This window comes from Mesoplodon densirostris, chromosome 8 (genome assembly GCF_025265405.1).
Source record: "Mesoplodon densirostris isolate mMesDen1 chromosome 8, mMesDen1 primary haplotype, whole genome shotgun sequence".
In the NCBI taxonomy this organism is placed as follows: Eukaryota; Metazoa; Chordata; class Mammalia; order Artiodactyla; family Ziphiidae; genus Mesoplodon; species Mesoplodon densirostris.
In genome coordinates, this window is record NC_082668.1 from 88565652 (window position 1) to 88590064 (window position 24413).

Sequence of the window (24413 nt, forward strand, 5' to 3'; positions counted from 1 at the left end):
CACCGCGGGAGGCCCAGGCCGAGGTCTGAGGAGGCCTTGGGGAGGGGGAGCTTGGAGCCGACCCAGAGCTGTCAAGGGAAAGGAGTGGGGCAGGAGGTTGCAGCCACATGGGGATGGAAGTGACTGAGCTGTCAGCGGTGAAGGGGATGGGGAGGAGGGGGAGAGCGGAGAGCGTATTTAGGGAACAAGGCTGTGAATTTTCTGGGAAGCCAGGGCGAACGGGTGATTGAGAGAAAAGAGCCAGTGCGTGGGGTTGGAGCGGAGAGAAGAGGAAAGGATACTCAGGGAATCTGGTGTCGAGCTGTCAATTGCGTACTTGTTGGGAAAGGCTTTAAAGCTGCCTGTTTCTTGGGAAGAGACTGATGATGGGATTTGGATTGGCTGGGAGAGGGATGATATTGGGGACCGAATTGGGTCGCTGGATGATGCGACTCGGGGAGGTGGTCTTGCAGCTGCAGGGGAGGACAGCTTGTGGAAAGGGACTTCTGAACTGTCAGTGTGTCAGTATGAGGGAAGGAGCTCTTGAGCTGATGGGGGTTGAGGGAGGAGGGAAGGGGAGGGGCCTGTATGAAAAGTGACTGTTGAGCTGTCAGTGGAGTATTTGGTGTGCTGGGATGACATCTAGAATTGAGCTACTGAGCGAGCAGTCAATTATAGAATACCTTCCATACCAGCCCAAACAAAACACTGAGCGAATTAGGAATCATGTGTTAGGTCTTCTCCAGTTAAAAGGGCACTTTATGCACTGACTAATATGTGAACCTCTATCTAAAAGGAAACACTCAAATGCTTTTTCGATAGGAATGATGTACCAGGGTGTTGGGATTTAGGACAAAAGACATTTCAGAGATGGCAGTGAGTTAAAGAGTTGGTGCATGTTGTGTCTTGGCTTGGGGTATGATGTCAGTGTCTGGGGAAGTCCCGGGGAAAGAAAAACTTAGTCAAAGAGAGGAGATTTTGGCTGGTCAGTAGCCGAAAGAATGTTAGCAAATCCAGTTATTCAAGTTTTTCAATTTTCAGGTCTTATAATTAATGATAGAGTCTAATCCCGTTAGAAATGGTCACTATTTTCTTTGGAGTACTTGTAGATTACAGTTATTCCAGAATATTTGTATCGACTAGGTACAAGCAAGGCTCCTAGGATATTAAAAATGAACAAGACATTGACCTGCCCCTTAAGCCGCTTACACTAGAGTAGAAAATGATAAATTCCTTAAATAGTCTGGGAGTCAGAGAAGGCTCTGTGCAGAGAGAGTAAGAAAAAAGCTTCAGAAAGGAGCTATTTTGAGCTTGTTAATGATAATAATACTTATAATACTGCTATTGCTAGTAACAACAATAGTAATAATTGCAGCTAACATTTGCCGGCTTAAAGTGTATGCCTGACACTTAAAAATACTGTAAAAATTGGGCTTCCCTGGTGGCGCAGTGGTTGAGAGTCCGCCTGCCGATGCAGGGGACACGGGTTCGTGCCCCGGTCCGGGAAGATCCCACATGCCGTGGAGCGGCTGGGCCCGTGAGCCATGGCCGCTGAGCCTGCGCGTCCGGAGCCTGTGCTCCACAATGGGAGAGGCCACAACAATGAGAGGCCCGCGTACCGCGAAAAAAAAAAAAAAACTGTAAAAATTGACAATTGAATAGGTAAGATATTTGTGTAGCTAAAAAAGCAAAAAATAAAAATAAAAAGATACACAGTTTGAAGTTTCCCTCCCATCCTGTCTCCCATCTGCCCAGTTTCTTCACACTGTTACTAGTTTCTCTTAGTGCAAAAAGAAACAAGGATGAATATGTATTTTGATATTTCAGCCTCTTTTTATACAAAAGGTAACCTATCATGTGCACTGTTGTATACATCTTGAATTTTTCACTTATTTGAGATCTTTCCATGTCAGTAAATCAGTGTACTCACTCTATTAAAAAAAACAATCTGCTGCATAGTGTTTCATGTCATAAATTTGCCATTCTTTATTTAGTCATCACTTTTGATGGACATTTTGGTTTCAGTATGAAATAAAAAACTGGTATACCTCTCCTTGCATACCTGTGCAAGAATATCAGTGGGATAAATTCTCAAAGTGGGATTTCCAGATTGCCCCCCAAAAGGCTTAGGAGTAAGCAGAGCATGTGACTCTCTGTTTCACACCAGCCTCAACAACAGAGTGCTATTAAAATTTTGGAGTTTTATTCATCTATTTGGAAAATAGTGGTCAAATATTAAAATCTGCTTTACATTAACTCACTTAATCAATAACTATGAGATTGTTACTGTTATTATCCCCATTGTACAGAAGAGGAAAGTGGGGCACAGAGTTTTAAGAAACTTGCTCAGGATTACACAGGTAGCTGGCTAGGCATGCTGGCTCCAGACCCTGACAGTTAAGCACTTCTCTCTATTGCCTCTACAAGTAGCATTCCTTTTTTTTTTTTTTAATTAATTGATTTATTTTTTGGCTGTGTTGGGTCTTCGTTGCTGCGCATGGGCTTTCTCTAGTTGCAGGGGCTACTCTTGGTTGCAGTGTGAAGGCTTCTCATTGCGGTGGCTTCTCGTTGCGGAGCATGGGCTCTAGGCACGTGGGCTTCAGTAGTTGTGGCACACGGGCTCAGTAGTTGTGGCTTGCGGGCTCTAGAGCACAGGCTCAGTAGTTGTGGCACACGGGCTTAGATGCTCCGCGGCATGTGGGATCTTCCCGGACCAGGGCTTGAACCCGTGTCCCCTGCATTGGCAGGTGGATTCTTAACCACTGTGCCACCAGGGAATTCAGTTATTTTTGATTAGTAGTACTGATATAATAAATGTGGCCTATTAACAGGTATACGAATCAAAGGAAGAAAACAACTGAGAATTCATTTGTGGGAAGAGATCACAAAGCCTATAGAAACTATGTATTAATAATTGTATGTTGCCACTAATGTAAGTACAGTCATTGTCACAAATGATTAATGGATGGATGAGTTAAAAAAACGTAATGGAGAAAAAAAAGAAAAAAAGTAATGGAAAATCTAAACTAATGTCAGACTGGTTTGGGGTTCTGATGTTACGAACCAGAAATTGGAATTTTAAACATTTAGTTTTCAAATTTTGATGCAGAGGATGACCATTTTCATGTTCTATTGTGTATTATTGATTTCTTTTGCCTCCTTATTCTTCCTCACAGATTCTAAACTCCTTAAAAAATAGGAACTTCATCTTGCTATTATTTTTCAAAGGCTCTTGTACTTAGTAGTAAATGTTGAATTAAATTGGATAAAATAGTAGCTGTTATACCTGAAAATTTGCCCTGAGATTACATTGCTTTAGTTATTCAGGGAGTGGCATGGATATTAAATTTATAGCATCTTTTTTCAGCGTACTTCAGGACTGATTTCTTTTTTAATTTCAAAAGTAATACTTATTGGTTATAACATAAAAGTAGGTGGAAAAGTAAAAAGTAAGGGTTCCTCTTTCCTCCATCCCACACCTCAGTGAGAGATTTCCCTTATTTACTCAGCATTTCTAAATGTTTTGTTGTAGGAAGTTTTTAGGTTATTTAGTGTGTGGCAGTGCCAGAAATCAAAGCAGTGAATGTCTGGTTGAACAGTGTTATACTCTTCTGAATCTTGCTTTTTTCCTGTGAACGTACTTATTGGATTCTGTCTCTTATTAGTACACATAGAACCATTTTATTTTCTTTTTTAAAGTTAAATTGTATTCTATTGCATTTTCATATTTTTGTATTTTACTGTAATTTATTCAGTCAGTTCCCTACTGATAGACATGTAAATTGTTTCCAGTCTTGGGCTTAATATAAGCTTTCTTGTAGTCAGTATTCTTATATACACTTCTTTGTGTATGTGTGTGAGTATATGTGTGAGTATAAATTATCAGAAGTTATATTATATCTTGGTTAATGAAAATGTACATCTTAAACTTTGATAGAGCCCTCCAAAGAGATTAATTTACACTCCCACCAACAGTGTTTGAATGAGCATGTTTCCACACATCTTGGCCAATGTATATGGTGTTACCAGTTTTTCTGATCTTTGTTAACCTGATAAGTGAAAAGTGATATCTTTTTTATCTATTTTGAAGCAAATCTCAGGTATCTTATAATTCAGTTTATAAATGTTTAAGTATGTATCTCAGTAAAGAGATACGAACCCTGAAAAATAAAACTGAACCCAAATGTCCACTGACAGATGAATGGATAAACAAAATGTGGCATATTCATAAGATGGAATATTATTCAGCCTTTACAAGAAATGAAATTCAGACACATGCTACAAAATGGATGAACCTTAAAAACCTTATGCTAAGTGAAATAAGCCTGACACAATAAGACAAATGTTGTATGATTCTGTTTATATGAAGTGCCTGCAATAGTCTCATTAACAGAGACAGAAAGTAGAATGGTGGTTGTCCGGGGCTGGAGGGAAGGGGGAATGGAGAGTTATTGTTTAATGGGTAGAGTTTCAGTTTGGGAAGATAAAACTGTTCTTGAGTTGGATGGTGGTGACGGTTGCACAACAATGTGAATGTTCTTAATACCACTTAAAAATGGTTAAATAATAAATTTTATGTTATGTGTATTTTATCACAATTAAAAGAATTACAGTACTGTTTCCACAATTATAGTACCTAAAATACTCACAGTGATTTTTTAATATCTTCAAATAGCAAGTGAGTGTTCAGATTTTCCCACTTGTCTCATAAATGATTTCTTAGGGTTAATTTAGGAGTAGGATGCAAACAATGTCCTAATGTTGTATTTGGTTTTTATTTCTCTTAGGAATCTTTATTTATAGTCTCCCCCTCCCCCTTCTTTTTTCCTTCTTTGCAATTTATTAAAGAAACCGACATTCTGGGTTTTACTGATTGCATCTCTGTGATATTTAACTTGTTCCTCTGCCCATTATTTCTTGTAAACTAGTAGTTGGATCTAAAATCTTGATCAAATTTTAGGTTCTCTTTTTTGGGGGAGGGGGCAAGAAAACTTTATCATGGTGTTTTGTACTTCCTGTTGAATAATAGCTGGAGCCACAGAATGTCTCCTTGTCTATTCTTTAGTAAATATTAGGTTGAACAGTGGGTTCAGGTTTGTCAGCCCAATCCATTTGTCATGACGTTCCCTATCATGTTAAAGATTTTTGCAGCTATTGATTATCATCGTCTAGATCTATTATTTTATTAGGGGCTGCAAAATGGTGGTATTCTAATTGTATTATCTTTTCATGTATTAGTGAGTTCTTTGTAGAATACTCTATTCTTTTTAATTAATTAATTAATTTGGCTGAGTCTGGTCTCAGCTGCAGCATGTGGGATCCTTTGTTGTGGCCCAGGCTCTTTGTTGACGTGTGGGCTTCTCTCTAGTTGTGGCATGTGGATTTTCTCTCTCTAGTTATGGCGCACGGGCTCCAGGGCCCATGGGCTCTGTAGTTTGCGGCATGCAGGCTCTCCTGTTGCAGTGCGCGAGCTCAGTAGTTGTGGTGTGTAGGCCTAGTTCCCGGACCAGGGATTGAACCCATGTCCCCCACATTGGAAGGCAGATTCTTTACCACTGGACCACCAGGGAAGTCCCTAGAATACTCTATTCTTAAAGTTTCAAGGATCAGCTATACTTTATCTATTTCTCTAGACATGTTTTACAGAGATTTTCTATTACAGAGGGGTGTACTGTGGCCAAGCAAATTTGGGAAACACTTCACGTTGTATCTTCTTGACTATCTGCAATGTGTAACATCTTAAAGAAATCCTATAGTAAAGAAATCTGTAACTTTGAATAATCAAAGTTTCATTGGTTAAATCTAGGAAGCTGTTATTTTGAGTCATACCAGTTTGGGAACTTTTGGCCACTTGAATACCCTCCCATTAGCTTAATGTCAGCATGTCTAAAATTGAATCAATTATATCGGTCTCCAAAATACTTCCATGTAGATTTTCCTTTTTTTTTTTCCTATTTATTTATTTATTATTTTATTTTAGTTTTTTTGGCCGTGCTGTGAGGCTTGTGGTATCTTAGTTCCCTGACAAGGGATTGAACCTGGGCCTTTGGCCATGAAAGCACAGTCCTAACCATTGGACTGCTGGGGAATTCCCTTTGTTTCTTTTAAAATTAGTATCATTTTTCCCTCAGTAAGAAATCCCAGCTACTAGTGGCTTAAACCTTGAAGAGATTTACTGTTTTGCATCTTAGGACTAGTTCAGCAGCTTATTAGTGTTATTGGGGACCCAGGCTTTTTATAAACTTTTGTTCCATCACTTAGTTTGTTTACATTTGGTCTTTGTTGTCTCATGTCTGGGGAAAAACAGAGGAATGGATTTTGGGTAGATATCTAATAGTGTCTCCTTGTGTCATTATTGATTCTTCCCTTTCCCTCTCCTTGTATGCTTGGTACCAAGACCTGTTCTTTTGTTTTCTCTTAGATTTGTTCTTTTCATTCTCTGCTGTTACCTTAGGTCAAGCCTTCATCACATCATAACCTATTCCATGATAATTTACTGTTTTCCTGCCTGTAATAATTTCACAGTTCAGTCTAACCTTCACTCATATAAAATTCTGCTTTACATATGTGACTACTTCGCTTAAAATAGCTTCCTGGTGGTCCAGTGGGTAAGACTCCGTGCTCCCAATGCAGGGGGCCCGGGTTAGATCCCTGGTCAGGGAACTGGATCCTGCAAGCATGCCACAACTAAGAAGCCCCCATGCTGCAACTAAAAAGATCCCGCATGCCGCAACTAACAGTCCGCAGGCTGCAACTGAGACCTGGCGCAGCCAAAAAAAAAAAAAAAAAAAAAGGCTTCCCATTTTTTATAAGCTAAAGTCTGGCGCCCTTAGCCTGGCGTCAGTGTTTTCCACAATGTGGCCTCTACCTATGTTGCCAACCTTAGCATCTTCTTTGCAGTGGCATCCTCTCTGTTATTTTTTTTAGCTCACTCTATGTATTCCTGTTATCTAAGTCTCATGTTGCAAAGTCCAGTGGTGAGTTTTATCTTCACTGTGAAGCTCATGTGTCGGGACAACACTTCTATAGCATAAGTACAGTGTGAAACCATACTGCAGGATTTGATTTTCTGAATTAACAATTTTTTTCATTTCTAGTTTATATTGCTGTAAGTAACAAACTTTTAATAAAGATTTGATGATGAAGACCTGTGCCATATTTATCTCTTTTATTTATATTCTCTTTGCACATATTCAGAGTTTTAGTATGTTATCTATGTGTTTACATGGATTACTTGTGAAATTTTCTTTCCTATGAATCTGGAATTTTCTCTACAGCAGTATCCATCTAACTCAAGTCACAAATTCAAACAAAGGAGCACAACACTCCTGAGAGCTTGGAGGAAGAAGAGTTAAAGAAATCTGTGTTCTCTTTTCTGTGTTCATTGTACTTTTTGTCAATGCTAATTTACTAGAAATAATGTAGACAGATTCTGCTTAGTGGAGAAGATTATCCTTGAGCTGGAAGTGGAATTTCTAGTCATCGTCATAGTTATGAGGTTTAACTACAACAGAGCAATTTAGAAGTGTTGTTAAATAGTAATTTTTTTCTAATCATTTTTATGTCATATTAAATTCTTTAAAACTATTTTCAACTATGAAACATTTTCAATATACGTAAAAGTATAAAAAGAATATAACAGATACCTTTGTACTCACCACTGGGATTAATAGAGGTCAACCTTTCATCATATTTTCCTTAGAGCTTTTTTCAATCAGAAAAATAAAGATCATCCTCTTCTCCCTCCCTTTCTCTTTCCCTCACTAGGGGTTACCATTATCCTGAAATTCCTGTGTCATATCCATGCATGTTTTACTTTTTACATTTACTTAAATGCACTACATTTAAACAGTATTTATGTGAAAATTTTACATAAATTATTTTACATTATATGAATCCTTTTGCAGCTTGCCTTTTTTATTTACCATGTTGCTAAAATAGACTAGTTCATTCATTTCTAACTACTATTAAACATTCTATAGTATGATTAAACCATAGTTTGCTTACCTATTTCTTTGCTGAAGGACAGTTAGATGCTTTACATTTTTCATTGTTTCTAAAAGGGCTGTAGTGAACATCTTTTCATTTGTCTCCTTGTATAGATATACCAGAATGTTTTTAGGAGAGGAATCACTGGATCATAGAGTGTGCATTCTGTTCTTCAGCGTTACTAGATAGTTAAGAGTTGCCTTCTGTTGGTTTATCCAGTTTACTCCCAATTACACTTCCACCAGGAATTTGAGTTCCTATTTTTCTACTTACCAAAATTGGTGATATATATATATGTATCTCTCTCTTTATATATATATATAAAATATTTTGCCAGTCTGTTGGTTATAAACATATTTAAAAATTTTGCATTTCCTGACTGCTAGGTAAAGTTGAACATCTTTTCATTTGTTTTTAGGCCATTTAGTTTCTTCTTTTGTAACTGCTGGTTCATATTCTTTGCCTGTTTTCTACTGGGTTTTTAAATTTTATTTTACTGAGTCTTAATGTATGCTAGATACCGATCTTTGGATTCCTCATTTCATTGTTCTAGCCTGTGGCTTGTCTTTTCACCTTGTAATATACAATAGTGTTGTAAAAAGCCTGAAATTAAAAATCTAGTTTTACTACTGTAGTTTGTATTATTTGTGTTTTTTAAAAATATTTATATATTTTTTGGCTGCGTTGGGTCTTCGTTGCTGCATGTGGGCTTTCCCTGGTTGTGGTGAGCAGGGGCTACTCTTCATAGTGGTGTGCAGGCTTCTCTTGTTGCAGAGCACGGGCTCTAGGCACGCAGGCTTCAGTAGTTGCAGCACGCGTGCTCAGTAGTTGCGGTGTGTGGGCTCAGTAGTTGTGGCTCACGGACTCTAGAGCGCAGTCTCAGTAGTTGTGGTGCACGGGCTTAGTTGCTCCGCGACATGTGGGATCTTCACGGACCAGGGGTTGAACCCGTGTCCCCTGCATTGGCAGGTGGATTCTTAACCACTCCGCCACCAGGGAAGTCCTATTTGTCTTTTTAAAGCAATCCTCTCTCTACCTTGGTTTAAAAAAATGCTTATAAGTTTTCTTCTGAAAGATTTAACATTTTGTGTTTCATCTTTGGGTCTTTAGTCCATCTGGAATTTATTTTTACATATAATGTGAGATTGAGATCTAATTTTATCTTTTTCAATATGAGGATCCAGTTATTCTAGCACTGTTTATTTATTTAAAAATTATCTTTTAATTAAAAAATTTTTTTACAGTAGGTCCTTCTTGGTTATCTATTTTAAATTTAGCAGTGTGTACATTTTAATCCTAAACTCTCAGTCTGTCCCTCCCCGCCAGCCTTTCCCCCCGGTAACCATAAGTTCATTCTCTAAGTCTGTGAGTCTGTTTCTGTTTTGTTAATAAGTTCATCTGTACCATTTTTTTTAGATTCTGTATATAAGTGATATCATATGATATTTGTCTTTCTCTGTCTGACTTACTTAACTTAGTATGATAATCTCCAGGTCCATCCATGTTGCCGCTAATGGAATTATTTCATTACTTCATTCTTTTTAATGGCTGAGTAATATTCCATTGTATATATGTACCACATCTTCTTTACCCATTCATCTGTCAATGGATGTTTAGGTTGCTTCCATGTCCTGGGTACTGTAAACATCTAGCACCATTTATTAAACAGCCATTTTTTTCTTCATTGATTTTTGTGCCACCTCTGTCACGTATCAGTTTCCTGTATATGTCTTCAGCTCTTTGTTGTATTGATATGTCTCTTGCAACAATATCATACTACTTTAATTATTATAACATTAGAATATATCTCAATATGGCAGGATTTCCTTTATAATTCTTCAAAAGAATCTTGGCTATACTTGGTCCCTAGCTTTTTCATTTGAATTTCAGGGTCAGCTTGTCAAGTCCTGTGGAAAATTCTGTTAGTTATTTTTTGGAATCATGCTAAATTTGAGGACATTGCAGAAGGAGTCTCTACAATAATACTATTTGAAATAGGAAAAATATAGAAATAATGAGAAAATAAAGAAAATATAGAAACAATTAAACTGTTGTTTAATCATGCAGTGGAATTCTTTTCAGTAGAATACACATGCTGTCATCTTTGTAGTATTAAATCTTCCTAACCGTGAGAGTAGTGTAAATTGTTTTTTCTATCAATAAAGTAATTTCCTCCATAAATTGTGTATCTTTTGTTAAATTTGTTCCCCGATACCTTCTTTTTGTTTCTACTATAAATATCATTTAAAAAATTACTTTTTCTAATTCCTTGTTTATTGCTTTTTCTCAAAATTTTATATTATAAAAATTTTCAAATGCTTTTTTAAAAAATATTGATCAAGCAATATTCTGAAGTCTCTTCTAATAGCTAATCTGTACATTTTCTTATTAATGAGTTTTATTGTAGGTCAGGAATTTACATATATCTAATTTAACATTCTTAACAAACCTTAGGGGTTGATATTATCATCTACATAAGTAAAATATAGTCTCAGGGAGGCAACATGACCAAAGTCACACAGCTGTTATTCACACCCATTTCTGTGCATATTCCTAATCTTGTGTTCTTAGCCTCTGTGGCCTCTGTTGATACTGCATACTAGTGAAAGCTGAAGAAAACTTTACAAAGAACTTGAATTTGATCTGGAAGGAGATTGGGAGTTAAAGGAGGACATTATGGATAGAAGAAACAGAAAACATAAAGCTTCACAGGCTTGAAAGAACATGATGTAATCAGGTACAAGAGTAGTTTTCAGTCTCACTCTCAAATAATATTTTAACTGGGTTAAGAATTTTAGTTGACATTTGTTTTTCCTTACACTTTGAAGGTACTTTTCTGTTGTCTTCTGGTCTCTGTTGATGAGAAGTTATATTCCATCTAATTGTTCTTTTGTAAGTAATCTGCCTTTGTTAATTACTTTTAAGGTTTACTTTTTGGTGATCTGTACTTTCAGTTTGCTGTGTCTAGGTGTGGCTTCATTTGTTGAGCTGATTCTAGATGAGGATTTGTGTCTCTCATCAGTTCTGAAAATTCTCAGCCATTGTCTCTTTGAATTTCAACTCTCTCCCATTCTTTATGTTCTGTTTTGGATACTATGCTACTATAACATATTTGTTGGATTTTCTCATTCTGTTTTCTAAATAGAGCTCACTCATTTTCTATCCATTATCTTTTTTTTTCCCCCCCCTGAATTGGGGGTGATTTCCTCAGATCTGTCTTCTAGGTAATTCCTTCTTCAGTTCTGTCTAATCTGCTGTCCAGTTTGTCTATTAAGTTTTTAATTTGCATTTCTAGAAAAAATCTTTAAGGAAAATTTTACAAGAAATTTGAGTTTTACCTGGAAGGAGATTGGGAGCTGTTTTCTAAACCATCACAGACATCATTGGCCCAGTGCCAGTTTTAAAAATTAATTTTTAGTTTGAGGAGTTCCAGTGCCACATGAGTAATGTGAATTTGAACTCCAAACTTGCATGAAGCCTAGATTTGAGGTTTTGATTTCTTAAGGGGATTTTAAGCCTTGCCCATTGCTCAGGTAGTGATAATCCTGCTTGTAGGTGATTTTATTGGGAGAGATGGGGACAATTAAATGGAATATATTCTTTTTTTTAAGCTTTAAAAAAATACATTTATTTATTTATTTTTGGCTGCATTGGGTCTCCATGGCTGCACATGGGCTTTCTCTAGTTGCGGCAAGCAGGGGCTACTGTTCATTGCAGTGCACGGGCTTCTCATTGCGGTGGCTTCTCTTGTTGTGGAGCACAGGCTCTAGGTGCACGGGCTTCAGTAGTTGTGGCATGTGGGCTCAGTAGTTGTGGCTCCTGGGCTCTAGAGTGCAGACTCAGTAGTTGTGGCGCACGGGCTTAGTTGCTCCATGGCATGAGGAGTTTTCCTGGACCAGGGCTCGAACCCATGTCCCCTGCATTGGCAGGCGGATTCTTAACCATTGCACCACCAGGGAAGTCCTGGAATATATTCTTTAAAGAATCTCAGGAAATCTAACCTGTAATAGTGGAAAGAATTTCCTAGAATGCTGGTTTGCAAGAATATTATAGTTCTGATTTATTCACAGTGATATTTTCATTATCACAGAACTCCAGGTAGCTTATCAGTCACCTCTAGAGAACACTCATTTTTTGACCAGGGACCTTTGAAGTTGGTCTTTCTAATTTTCAGTTTAGAATTTGTGAGAACATAACTGTGTATGAGGCCATGTTTTGGTCTCACTTCCCAACATTTGTTATCTTTTAGTCCTTGGGTAAATCACTTAATTTTCCTAGGCTGTAGTTTTTCTCACATGTAAAATGGGGACAGTATTTGACTTGCCTACTTCAATTTTTCTTTTAACTAAATGAGACTAGAAACACATAAAGAGAATGGTATTATTCCAATTTTATGTGATTGATTGCCCAGGACTATGAAACATTGGCACGCTATATTAATATTCCATTACTGGTGATAGAACTGTTAAAAAGCAAAGCCTTTTATCAAAGCATTGGATTGGAATGCTTGACCAAGGCAATTGCATATGATTTTGAAGGCATTTTTTGGAATAGCTTGATTGAGGCATAATTGATTTATAATAAGTTGCACACATTTAAAGTACATTAAGGGCTTCCCTGGTGGCGCAGTGGTTGAGAGTCCGCCTGCCGATGCAGGGGACACGGGTTCGTGCCCCGGTCTGGGAAGATCCTACATGCTGCGGAGCGGCTGGGCCCGTGAGCCATGGCCGCTGAGCCTGTGCGTCCGGAGCCTGTGCGTCCGGAGCCTGTGCTCCACAAGGGGAGAGGCCACAACAGTGAGAGGCCCGCGTACCGCAAAAAAAAAAATAAATAAAGTACATTAAGTTTCTATATATATATACACATATATATGTATGTGTATATGTGTGTATATATATATATATATACACATATACACACACACACACCTGTAAAACTGTCACCACAAGCAAGATAATAAACATAGCAACCACCTGCAAGGTAATCCCTACTTTCTCCCTTTTTTCTGTGCCTCTTCCCCCAGCAACCATTCTGTTGCTGTAGATTAATTTGCATTTCTAGAGCTTTATGTAAGTGGAATGTGTGTGTGTGTGTGTGTGTGTGTATGTGCATATATTTATATTTTGTGATGTTAACACCACATTTATAAATGTAAAAAAATAGTTCACCAAATAACACTCTCTTGTGGCTTTTTTTTTTTCAATGTTTCCCAAAACCTAAATCAGGGCACCATTTTTAGATAGTCATCAGGAAAATAACAGTGCATAGGAATTCTAGCCTTTCTCAGTGAGAACTTCAGCATCTTGTTTGTACCTTTTAACCCTGAATTATTCAAAAATTAATACATTATTGCTTCAATTATAGGAGGAAAACACCTTTTCCCATTTCCATTTTTCTTACTTTGTTTTCATGTTTATCAGAGCACCCAAAACATTCTGTTATCAATAATTCAACTTCTTACAAATCATCCTCAAAGGCAGGACAAATTAAGTCAGTCTGGTGTGGATATATATACACACACATATATTTGATCTGGTGTCCTTCCCTCAGTGTAACTATTTTAGATTCATTCATGTTGTTGTATGTCAGTAGTTCATTCCTTTATTGTTAAGTAATATTCCACTGTAAGGATATAACACAACTTGTATATCTGTTCATCTGGTGATGAACATTTGAGTAGCTTCCAGTTTTTGGCTATTACAGATTTAGCTGTTACGAACATTCATACTCAGGTTGAGGTTTGTGTATTGATCTTACATCTGCAACCTCACTAAACTTATTTGGTCTAGTAGCTTTGGATGGATTCCATTAGGTTTTCTATGTAGATGAGCATGTTGACTGTGAATAAAGATTGTTTTACTTCTTCCTTTCAAATCTTAGTGCCTTTCCTTTCTCCCTCCCTCCCTCTCTTTCTCTCTGTATTTCTTCCTCCCTCCCTCCTCTTTCTTTCTTTTTCTTTCTCTCTTTCTCTTTCTTTCCTTCCTGCCTTCCTCCCTCCCTCCCTCCCTCCCTCTGTCTCTCTCTCTCTCTCTCTCTCTCTTTCTTTCTTTCTTTTCTCTCTCTTTCTCTCTTTCTCTCACTGTTCTTCCTCCCTCCCTTCCTGATTGCATGGGGCACAACCTCCAGTACAGTGTTGAGCGGAAGTGGTGAATGTGTATATCCTTGTCTTGTTCCTGATGCTAGGGGAAAATAAGTCTTTTATCATTAAGTCTGATATTAGCTGTAGGTTTTTTGTAGATGCTCTTTATCCAATTGAGTAATTTCTATTCCTAGTTTGCTGAGAGGTTTTGTTTTTTTTCCCCCCAATTATCAGCAGTGGGTTGCTGGATTTTGTCAGATGTTTTTTTGTGCATCTACTGAGGTAATTGTGTGATTTTTCTTTTTAATCTGTAGATATGGTGAATTACATTAAGTAATTTTTTGAGTATTGAACCAGTCTTGCATCCTGGGATAAACTCTACTTGGTCATGATGTATTACCCTTTTTATATATTGCTGGATTTGAGTTGCTAGTATTTTGATATGAGGATTTTTGTATCTGTGTTCAAGAGGGATATTGAACTATAGTTTTCTTTTGTAATATCTTTGTCTAATTTTGGTATTAGGGTAAAGCCACCTTCCTAAAATGAGTTTGGAAGGGTTCCCACCTCTTCTGAATTTTTTTAAGATTTTGTGTAGAATATAATATATTTCTCCCTTAAATGTTGGGCAGAGACTGACAGTGAAGCAATCTAAGTTTGGAGTATTTATTGTTGGAAGGTTTTTTTTTTTTGCAGTACGCAGGCATCTCACTGCTGTGGCCTCTCCTGTTGCGGAGCACAGGCTCCGGACGCGCAGGCTCAGCGGCCGTGGCTCACGGACCTAGCCGCTCCGCGGCATGTGGGATCCTCCCGGACCGGGGCACGAACCCGTGTCCCCTGCATCGGCAGGCGGACTCTCAACCACTGCGCCACCAGGGAAGTCCTTGTTGGAAGGTTTTTAAGTACAAATTCAATTTCTTTAATGATGTACTACTTATTCAGGTTATGTTTTTGTGTGAGCTTTGGCAGTTTCAATCTTTCAAGGAATTTGACCATTTCATTTAAGTTGTTGAATTTATGGGCAAAAGGTTGCTTGTAATATTTTATTGTTCTATCAGTGTCTGTAGAATATATAATGATATTGTCTTTTTCATTCCTGTGTCACTTTTGTTGCTCTTTTTAAGCAACCAGCTTTTGATTTTATTGATTTTTCTGTTTCATTTTTTTCCCCATGTGGTTTTTAATTTCAGTGATATGTCCTCTGTATCACTGGTCCCCAACCTTTGTGGCACTAGGGACAGTTTTGTGGAAGACAGTTTCTCCACGGACGGTATCTATTTTTAAAAATATTTTTTCTTGGGAATTCCCTGGTGCTCCAGTGGTTAGGACTCTGAGCTTCCACTGCAGGGACATGGGTTCGATCCTGGTCAGGAAACTAAGATCCCACAAGCTGTGTGGTGTGGCCAAAAAAACTCAAAAACCAAAACCCAAAAAACAAAGAATGTTTTTCTTTTAAACATTTGTGTCTTTTTCTTTAAAGTCCTTTTCTTGTAGGCAGTTGATCTTGTTGGGCCTATCTTTTTATCCAATTTGATAATCTCTGACAGTGGTATTTCGACCACATTTGATATGCTTATTATTATTATTTTTTTTTGCGGTATGCGGGCCTCTCACTGTTGTGGTCTCTCCCATTGCAGAGCACACGCTCTGGACACGCAGGCTCAGCGGCCATGGCTCACAGGCCCAGCCGCTCCGCGGCATGTGAGATCTTCCCAGACCGGAGCATGAACCCGCATTCCCTACATTGGCAGGCAGACTCTCAACCACTGTGCCACCAGGGAAGCCCCTGATATGCTTATTGATATGGTTAGATTTAAGTCTATCATCTTGCTGTTTATTTCCTATTTATCCCATCTACCCTTTGTTTGCTTTTTTTCTCCTTTTTGCCTTCTTTTAAATTATTTTTTATGTTTCCATTTATCTCCTTTGTTGGTTGATTAGCTTGTCATTGTTATTTTATTGATTGCCTTATGGCTTATAGTGTACAGTGTATCTTTAATTTATCACAGTCTACCTTCAGTTACATTATACTACTTTATGTATAGTATAAGAATCTTCTAATAGTTTGTTTCTGTTTTTCCTCTCCCAGCTTTTATCTTACTGTTGTCATACATTTTATTTTCACATATATCATAAACTCATGAATACATTGTTGTTATTTTTATTTAAACAATCAATTTCTAATAGTGATTTAAATGATAATAAAAAAATCATACTCATCTAGTTACAATTTCCAGTGTTTTGTTCCTTTGTGTAGGTCCATGTTTCCACCTTATGCGTGAATGACTTTGTTTAATATATCTTATAGTGCAGGTTTGCTAGTGATGGATTCTTTCTTTCTTTTTTTTTGGTATGTCTGAAAATGTCTTTATTTTGCTTTTTTTTATGCCTTTGTTTTTGAAAGATTCTAAGGATTCTAGTACTTTATGATATACTAGTGTCTTTTTAAAAAAATTTTATTTATTTTTGGCTGCATTGGGTCTTCGTTGCTGCATGCAGGCTTTCTCTAGTTGCGGCGAGCAGGGGCTACTCTTCATTGAGGTTGCGGGCTTCTCGTGGTGGCTTCCTCTTGTTGCAGAGCATGGGCTCTCGGCACACAGGCTGAGTAGTTGTGACTCGCGGGCTTAGTTGCTTTGCAGCATGTGGGATCTTCCCGGACCAGGGCTCGAACCTGTGTCCCCTGCTTTGGCAGGCGGATTCTTAACCACTGCACCACCAGGAAAGCCCACTAGTGTCTTCTTGCTTGCATTGTTTCCAAGGAGAAATCTGCTGTCATCCCTTTTTTTTTCTTTTTTTTTTTTTTTTTTTTTTGCTTCTCTGACCTGTCTTCTTCTGTGGCTGCTTTTCACATTTTCTCTTTATCCCTGCTTTTGAGTAGTTTGATTATGATGTCTCAGTGTAGGGTTTTTATTTTTTGTTTTTCATGTTTTTTGTGCTTGGGCTTGTTGAGCTTCTTGGATTTCGGGTTTATTATTTTAATCAAATTTGGAAAAAATTTTGAACATTATTTTATTTATTTATTTATTTGGCCGCGCTGTGCAGCATGCGAGACCTTAGTTCCCCAACCAGGGATCGAACCTGTGCCCCCTGCAGTGGAAACGTGGAGTCTTCACCACTGGACTGCCAGGGAAGTCCCTGAACATTATTTCTTTATATGTGTTTCTACCTTCTTCTACTTTTGGGGACTCTAGTTATACGCATATTAAGCTGCTTGAAGCATAGCTCACTACTGTTCTTTTCATTTTGGGCAGTCTGTTTTTTTCTTGTCTTTTGTTTTTGCTAGTTTCTCTTTCTATGTCTTTAGGTTCACTAATCTTTTCTTCTGCCCTGTCTAATCTGTTAATCCAATGCATTGTATTTTTTATCTCAGACATTGTAGTTTAATCCCTAGAAGTTCAACTTTTTAATATCTTCCATATCTCTACTTAACTTTTGAACATATGGAATGCCATTATATAACTTTTAATGTTTATTTCTGTGAATCTAACATCTGTGTTAATTTTGGATCATTTTTGATTGATTGTTCTCATCACAGATTGTTTTTTCCTGCTTCTTTATACTCCAGACATTGGATGCCTGCCACTGTGAATTTTACCTTTTGTGTGTGTGTGTGTGTGGTATGCGGGCCTCTCACTGTTGTGGCCTCTCCCGTTGTGGAGCACAGGCTCTGGACGCGCAGGCTCAGCAACCATGGCTCACGGGCCCAGCCGCTCCGCGGCACGTGGGATCTTCCCAGACCAGGGCACGAACCCATGTCCCCTGCATCGGCAGGTGGACTCTCAACCACTGCGCCACAGGGAAGCCTTTTGAATTTTACCTTTTTAGGTGCTTGATATTTTTTCTATTTATGAATATTTTTGAACTTTGTTTTGGCATGTAATTAATTTTTTGGAAACAGTTTGATTTTTTCAAGTTTTGCTTTATGATTTGTTAGGTGGGTCAGGAGAATTGCTCAGTCTAGGCCTAATTATTTCCCAATACCAAGGAAACACCTTCCCCATTACCAAGGAAAGTACCTGATATCTCATGAATTATGAGTTTTTGCAGACTGGCTGATGGAAATGACTGTTCTAGGTTCTGTATGTGAACATGTGCTGTGTTCTAATTTTTCAATTAAAAAAATTTGTTGTTTTGTTTTGTTTTCCTGGCCTTGGGTAGTTTTCTCATATTTATGTGCTGATCTGTACTCTGGTGAATACTCAGGGATTCCCTGTATAGATTTCTGGAATTAATCTCTGTGGAATTCTTTTCTGTTTGGAACTCCGTCCTGTTCACTCTAGTGGCATTGATTTTCCTAGACTCTCAGTTTTGCCTCCTCCCCTAACTCAGGAAGCTTGCCTGGCTGCATTTGGTTCTCCTTCCTCGGGTTGTGGCCTTGAAACCCTCAAGGCAGTAAGATGTGACATTTGAAGGGGCTCATTTCATTTGCTTCCCATTTGTTAGAGATCATTGTCTTTCACTGCCTGATGTTCAGTGTCTGGAAAACCACTGATTCATGTATTTTGTCTGTTTTTTTGGTTGATTTTGGATGAGGGGATAAATCCAGTATTTGTTACTCTATCTTGGGCTGAGGTACAAAAACACTGACATGCAAAATTTTTAAAAGCCTTTATTCTGATAACAGGTTTTATTTAATTAACTCTTATTAATAAAGTATACTTTTGGAGTAAAGAATAGTATCATTATAATGTTTTTTTACTTTTGAGTTAAATAGTACTTTACTTGTAAAAAACTGAGGAAAAAATGATATTACACATCTTTTTTAGAGAATGTGTTTTTAAATGGGATGCTTATCTCTAATTATGCACATATTTGTAGTACAGTATTATATGCTGTATTCTCATAGCTATATTTACCAGTCACCTAAGTGGACTTTTTTCTGTATATATGCTCTCAGAAAATCTGTTGGATTTTGCTCTAACTTTGGAAGAGTACCTTTTGCTTTTAGAGAAGAGGGCCCACAACCTGTTAGACGTTTACCCTCATCTGTGTTCACTGCTGGATTTTCCTGAAGACATGTAATGTCCGGTTTCTTAATATTAAAGTTAGGCACTTTGAGCTTGTCATTTATAAGGTTGGTCTGACGTTCATAAGTTAGATAGAGTTTGCATGGTATATATCTTTCCTTCCCTTTACTTTTAACTTAAATATATTTTTATATATTTATATTTAAAGTGCATTTCATTAAGTAGCTTATTGGTGATCATTTCACAATATACACAAATACCTAATCGTTATGTTGAACACCTGAAACTAATATAATGTTATATGTCAATAATATCTCAAAGAAAGTGCATTTCTTGTATAGAGGATATATTTGGATTTTGCTTTTTGCAAATCACTATGATGATCTCTGTCTTTTAATTGGCATGCTTAGACTATTCACATTTATTTTAATTCTTGATATGGTTTTATTAACATACACCAGCTTTGTTGTACTCTATTTTTATTAGATTTTTTTTTTACCCTTCTTCTCATAATAATTTCTGAGGTAGATATTATTGTCCTCATTTCACGGGGGAGTAATTTAATTGGGGTAAGAGTGACTCTTACTCAATGAATAGTAATTGGCATAGCTGGGATCCAGGTCTTTTGAGCTGGAGTCTGTTGAATAAATCTTGGTTTGAAATGTGAACCACTCTTTTGCTTACTGATTAACCATCGGCGTTAAAACATCTTTTCAGGGACTTCCCTGGTGGCACAGCAGTTAAGAATCCTCCTGCCAATGCGGGGAACATGGGTTCGAGCCCTGGTCCGGGAAGATCCCACATGCTGCAGAGCAACAAAGGCTGTGCGCCACAACTACTGAGCCTGTGCTCTAGAGACCGCGTGCCACAACTACTGAAGCCTGCGCACCTAGAGCCTGTGCTCCACAACAAGAGAAGCCACCGCAATGAGAGGCCCATGCACTGCAATGAAGAGTAGCCCCCACTCACTGCAACTAGAGAAATCTGAGTGCAGCAATGAAGACCCAATGCAGCCAAAAGCAAACAAACAAATAAATTAAAAAACACCTTTACAGAGGTGCTCATATTCCCTATAATTTGCCTTCCATAGTTATTTTTTTCTGGTAATTATTTATAGTTAGAGGGCAATGTGTTTTAATCTCTTTAGGCCTTAGACTGCCTATTTTTTTAATTTTTAAATTTTTTAATTATTTTTTAATATCTATTGGAGTATAATTGCTTTACAATGCTGTGTTAGTTTCTGCTGTATAACAAAGTGAATCAGCTATGCGTATATATATAACCCCATATTCCCTCCCTTTTGCGTCTCCCTCCCACCCTCCCTATCCCACCCCTCTAGGTGGACACAAAGCACCGAGCTGATCTCCCTGTGCTATGCGGCTGCTTCCCACTAGCTATCTATTTTACATTTGGTAGTATATATATGTCCATGCCACTCTCTCACTTTGTCCCAGCTTACCCTTCCCCCTCCCCGTGTCCTCAAGTCCATTCTCTATGTCTGCGTCTTTATTCGTGTCCTGCCCCTAGGTTCTTCAGAACCTTTTTTTTTTTAGATTCTATACATATGTGTTAGCATATGGTATTTGTTTTTCTCTTTCTGACTTCACTCGGTATGACAGTCTCTGAGTCCATCCACCTTACTACAAATAACTCAATTTCATTCCTTTTTATGGCTGAGTAATATTCCATTGTATATATGTGCCACATCGTCTTTATCCATTCATCTGTCGATGGACACTTAGGTTGCGTCCATGTCCTGGCTATTGTAAATAGAGCTGCATTGAACATTGTGGTACATGACTCTTTTTGAGTTATGGTTTTCTCAGAGTATATGCCCAGTAGTGGGACTGCATGGTAGTTCTATTTTTAGTGTTTAAAGGAACCTCCATACTGTTCTCCATGGTGGCTGTATCAATTTACATTCCCACCAACAGTGCAGGAGGGTTCCCTTTTCTCCCCACCCTGTCCAGCATTTATTGTTCATAGATTTTTTGATGATGGCCCTTATGACCGGTGTGAGGTGATACCTCACTGTAGTTTTGATTTGCATGTCTCTTACGATTAGTGATGTTGAGCATCCTTTCATGTGTTTGTTGGCAATCTGTATATCTTCTTTGGAGAAATGTCTATTTAGGTCTTCTGCCCATTTTTGGACTGGGTTGTTTGTTTTTTTGATAGTTAGCTGCATGAGCTGCTTGTATATTTTGGAGATCAATCCTTTGTCAGTTGCTTCGTTTGCAAATACTTTCTCCCATTCTGAGGGTTGTCTTTTCGTCTTGTTTATGGTTTTGTTTGCTGTGCAAAAGCTTTTAAGTTTCATTAGGTCCCATTTATTTATTTTTGTTTTTATTTCCATTTCTCTAGGAGGTGGGTCAAAAAGGATCTTACTGTGATTTATTTCATGGAGTGTTCTGCCTATGTTTTCCTCTAAGACTTTTATAATGTCTGGTCTTACATTTAGGTCTTTAATTCATTTTGAGTTTATTTTTGTGTATGGTGTTAGGGAGTGTTGTAATTTCATTCTTTTACATGTAGTTGTCCAATTTTCCCAGCACCACTTATTGAAGAGGCTAGACTGCCTATTTTATATTATTATTATTTTAAAAAATATTTATTTATGTATTTATTTGTTTGTTTGTTTATTTTGGCTGCACCCGGTCTTAGTTGCGGCACTCGGGATCTTCAGTGTGGCATGTGGGAATTTTTTAGTTGTGGCATGCAGACTCTTATTTGCGGCATGCACGCAGGATCTAGTTCCCCGACCAGGGATCGAACCCAGTTTCCCTGTGTTGGGAGTGTGGAGTCTCACCCACTGCACCACCAGGGAAGTCCCCAGGCTGCCTATTTTTAAATGCATATATAGTATTTTAATGCTAGAATGTACCCTAGAGATCATTTACTATCAGGTCTTCATTTTGTAGTTGAGATGTATCTTAGACTTTTTAAGCAGTGATTGAGATCACTGTATTTTAAATACTTTCATAATCTAAGAGCACTGGCCTCATTGACTAACAGATCAGTGGATTATGGATTAATTTGATTAATGAATAGGTAGACTTGCATTTTTCTATTCCATGGCTATATATCCTTTGGATTCTTCTGGAACATGGAGTTGGCAAACTACTTCCCAGGAATTGGCTGCTTGATTTTGTAAAAAAGTTTTTTGGAACACACCGCATTCCTTTAGTTATATTGTTTATGGCTGCTTTCACTTCATAAAGGCAGAGTTGAGTACTGACAGAAACTGTATGACTCTCAAAGTCTAAAATATTACTATCTGGCCCTTTAAGAAAAAAATGTTGGCTTCTATAATAGAGTTGTGGATTTTTGTGCATCTAAAAATGCCTATTTTAAACCAACTAATTAAAATTATAAGCAAACTTGTGAATAACTATTAACTTAAATAAATAACTTATATAACTATTAACTTAAATAAACTATTAACTTAAACTGTTAACTCATCCAAACCAAAATACCATGAAAGAATGTAAATTTTCAACAGATGTGTGTTTGGCTTTAATATTTTCTTTTTTCTTATCATACACTAGTGTAAGCATAACTAAAAATCACTTAGTCACTTGAATTCTGGTTTGAAAGGTGAGAGGGAGGAACTACTTATGGATGCCTGAGAAAATGTTGCTGCCAGAAGCTGAGATAAGGAACCCAGTAGAGGGGAACAGTTTTGGTGAACAGAGATCATAGAGGACTGGAGCTGGGCAAGAGGCAGACAATTTTTGACGATGTTCCATTTTGTCTAGCAAATGACTCACTATCATTGATCAGGGTTTATTGTAAGCTACGAGCAGAGTATTTTTGTCAGGTAGGTTACAAAGATGTGCTGGTTCTTAAAATGTAAGTACACTTTTTTCTTTTTTCTCTATAACGGAACTTAGTTTCTTTGAACTCCTCCTGAATTTATGTGTGTTGTTTGTGTGTATATATATGTGCAGAGGACGAAGTAAGGAAGAAAGAAAAAGAGAAACCTATTAAATAATTCTGGTCAAAAGATCCCCTGAGATATAGTTTATTTTTTAAACAGTAATAGAAAAAATCCTTTAAGGTAGGTGTTCTTCTTTATCTCTGAGATTATTAACTTAATATTTTACCATAGTTTTGGTAATTATATTTCTTATCATCTGCTCAGTTATCCATCTTGCAGTTAGGTACTCTAAAAGAAAAGAAGTTTAGGTTTTTATAACACTGAAATTTAACACTGGCAATTAAGGTTAACCCTTCTCATTGAGAAAGAGGGAAGTGATGCCTTGCCTTAGGTTTATTTGGAGTAATACTGAATAGGGGTTTTAACTCAGATTCTGAGTATCTGTATAAGTAAGTCAGTGTTTTTTATGTTATCAAATTTACATACACAGGAAAGTATGTATAAAATGTATGTATACAGTATAAAGAATTTTAGTAGAAGGAACACTCATGTACCACTATCTACATTAAGAAATAGATTATTGATAAATATTTTATATTACCTTAATTCTAATAGAAAATGAATTCAAGTTAATATGAAACTTCAAGGTGATGAAAGTTTTGTTTTGTTTTGTTTTGTTTTCTTAAGACCAAAAATAGCTCTAGAGAGTATTAAGGGTTTAAGCATTGAGATTAGGAAGAGGTTAGAAAGGGTTAGCCTTAATGCTGCTATTAAAATACTATATATAATAGATTCTTAAAGCAAGATAATTTCTCGTTGTCATTTAATTAGAAGGGCCATGCAGCCTAGATTTTCCTCTCTAGCTTTATTGAGGTATAACTGACAAAGTTATATACACTTAAGGTATATAACATGATGATTGTTGTATACATGTAACATGATGTATATGTTACAAAATGATTACCACAGTAAGGTTTAGTTAACACATTCATCACCTCATATAGTTACCTTTTTTTCATGGTAAGAACTAAGATCTACTTTCTTAGCAAATTTCAAGTATATAATACAGTATTGTTAACGTAGTCACCATGCTGTACATTAGGTTGCCAGAGATTATTTGTCTTATAACTGGAAGTTTGTACACCGTGACCAACAATCCATTTCCCCCATCCCAAGCCCCTAACAACCACCATTCTACTCTCTGTTCCTCTGAGTTCAGCTTTTTTTAGATTGCACTTACAAATGAGATCATACAATATTTATCTTTCTCTGACTTATTTCACTTAGCATAATGCCCCTTAAGTTCATCCATATTGTCACAAATGGCAGGATTTCCCTCTTTCATGGCAGAATAATTTTTTCCATTGTATGTGTATCACATTTTCTTTATCCATCATCTTTTAGCTGACACTTAGTTGTTTCCATGTCTTTGCTGTTGTGACAGTGCTACAGTGGACATGGGGATGCAGATGCTTTTTGAGATAGTGATTTAATTTTCTTCAGATAGATCGAAAAGTGA

At 37.3% G+C, this 24413-nt stretch overlaps 1 protein-coding gene across 3 annotated transcripts in view; it reads left to right on the forward strand.

The window, feature by feature from the left end:
• UBR3 (ubiquitin protein ligase E3 component n-recognin 3) overlaps positions 1–24413 on the forward strand; it is a 227624-nt gene that overhangs the window by 631 nt on the left and 202580 nt on the right. The gene's annotated exons all lie outside the window — the stretch shown is intronic.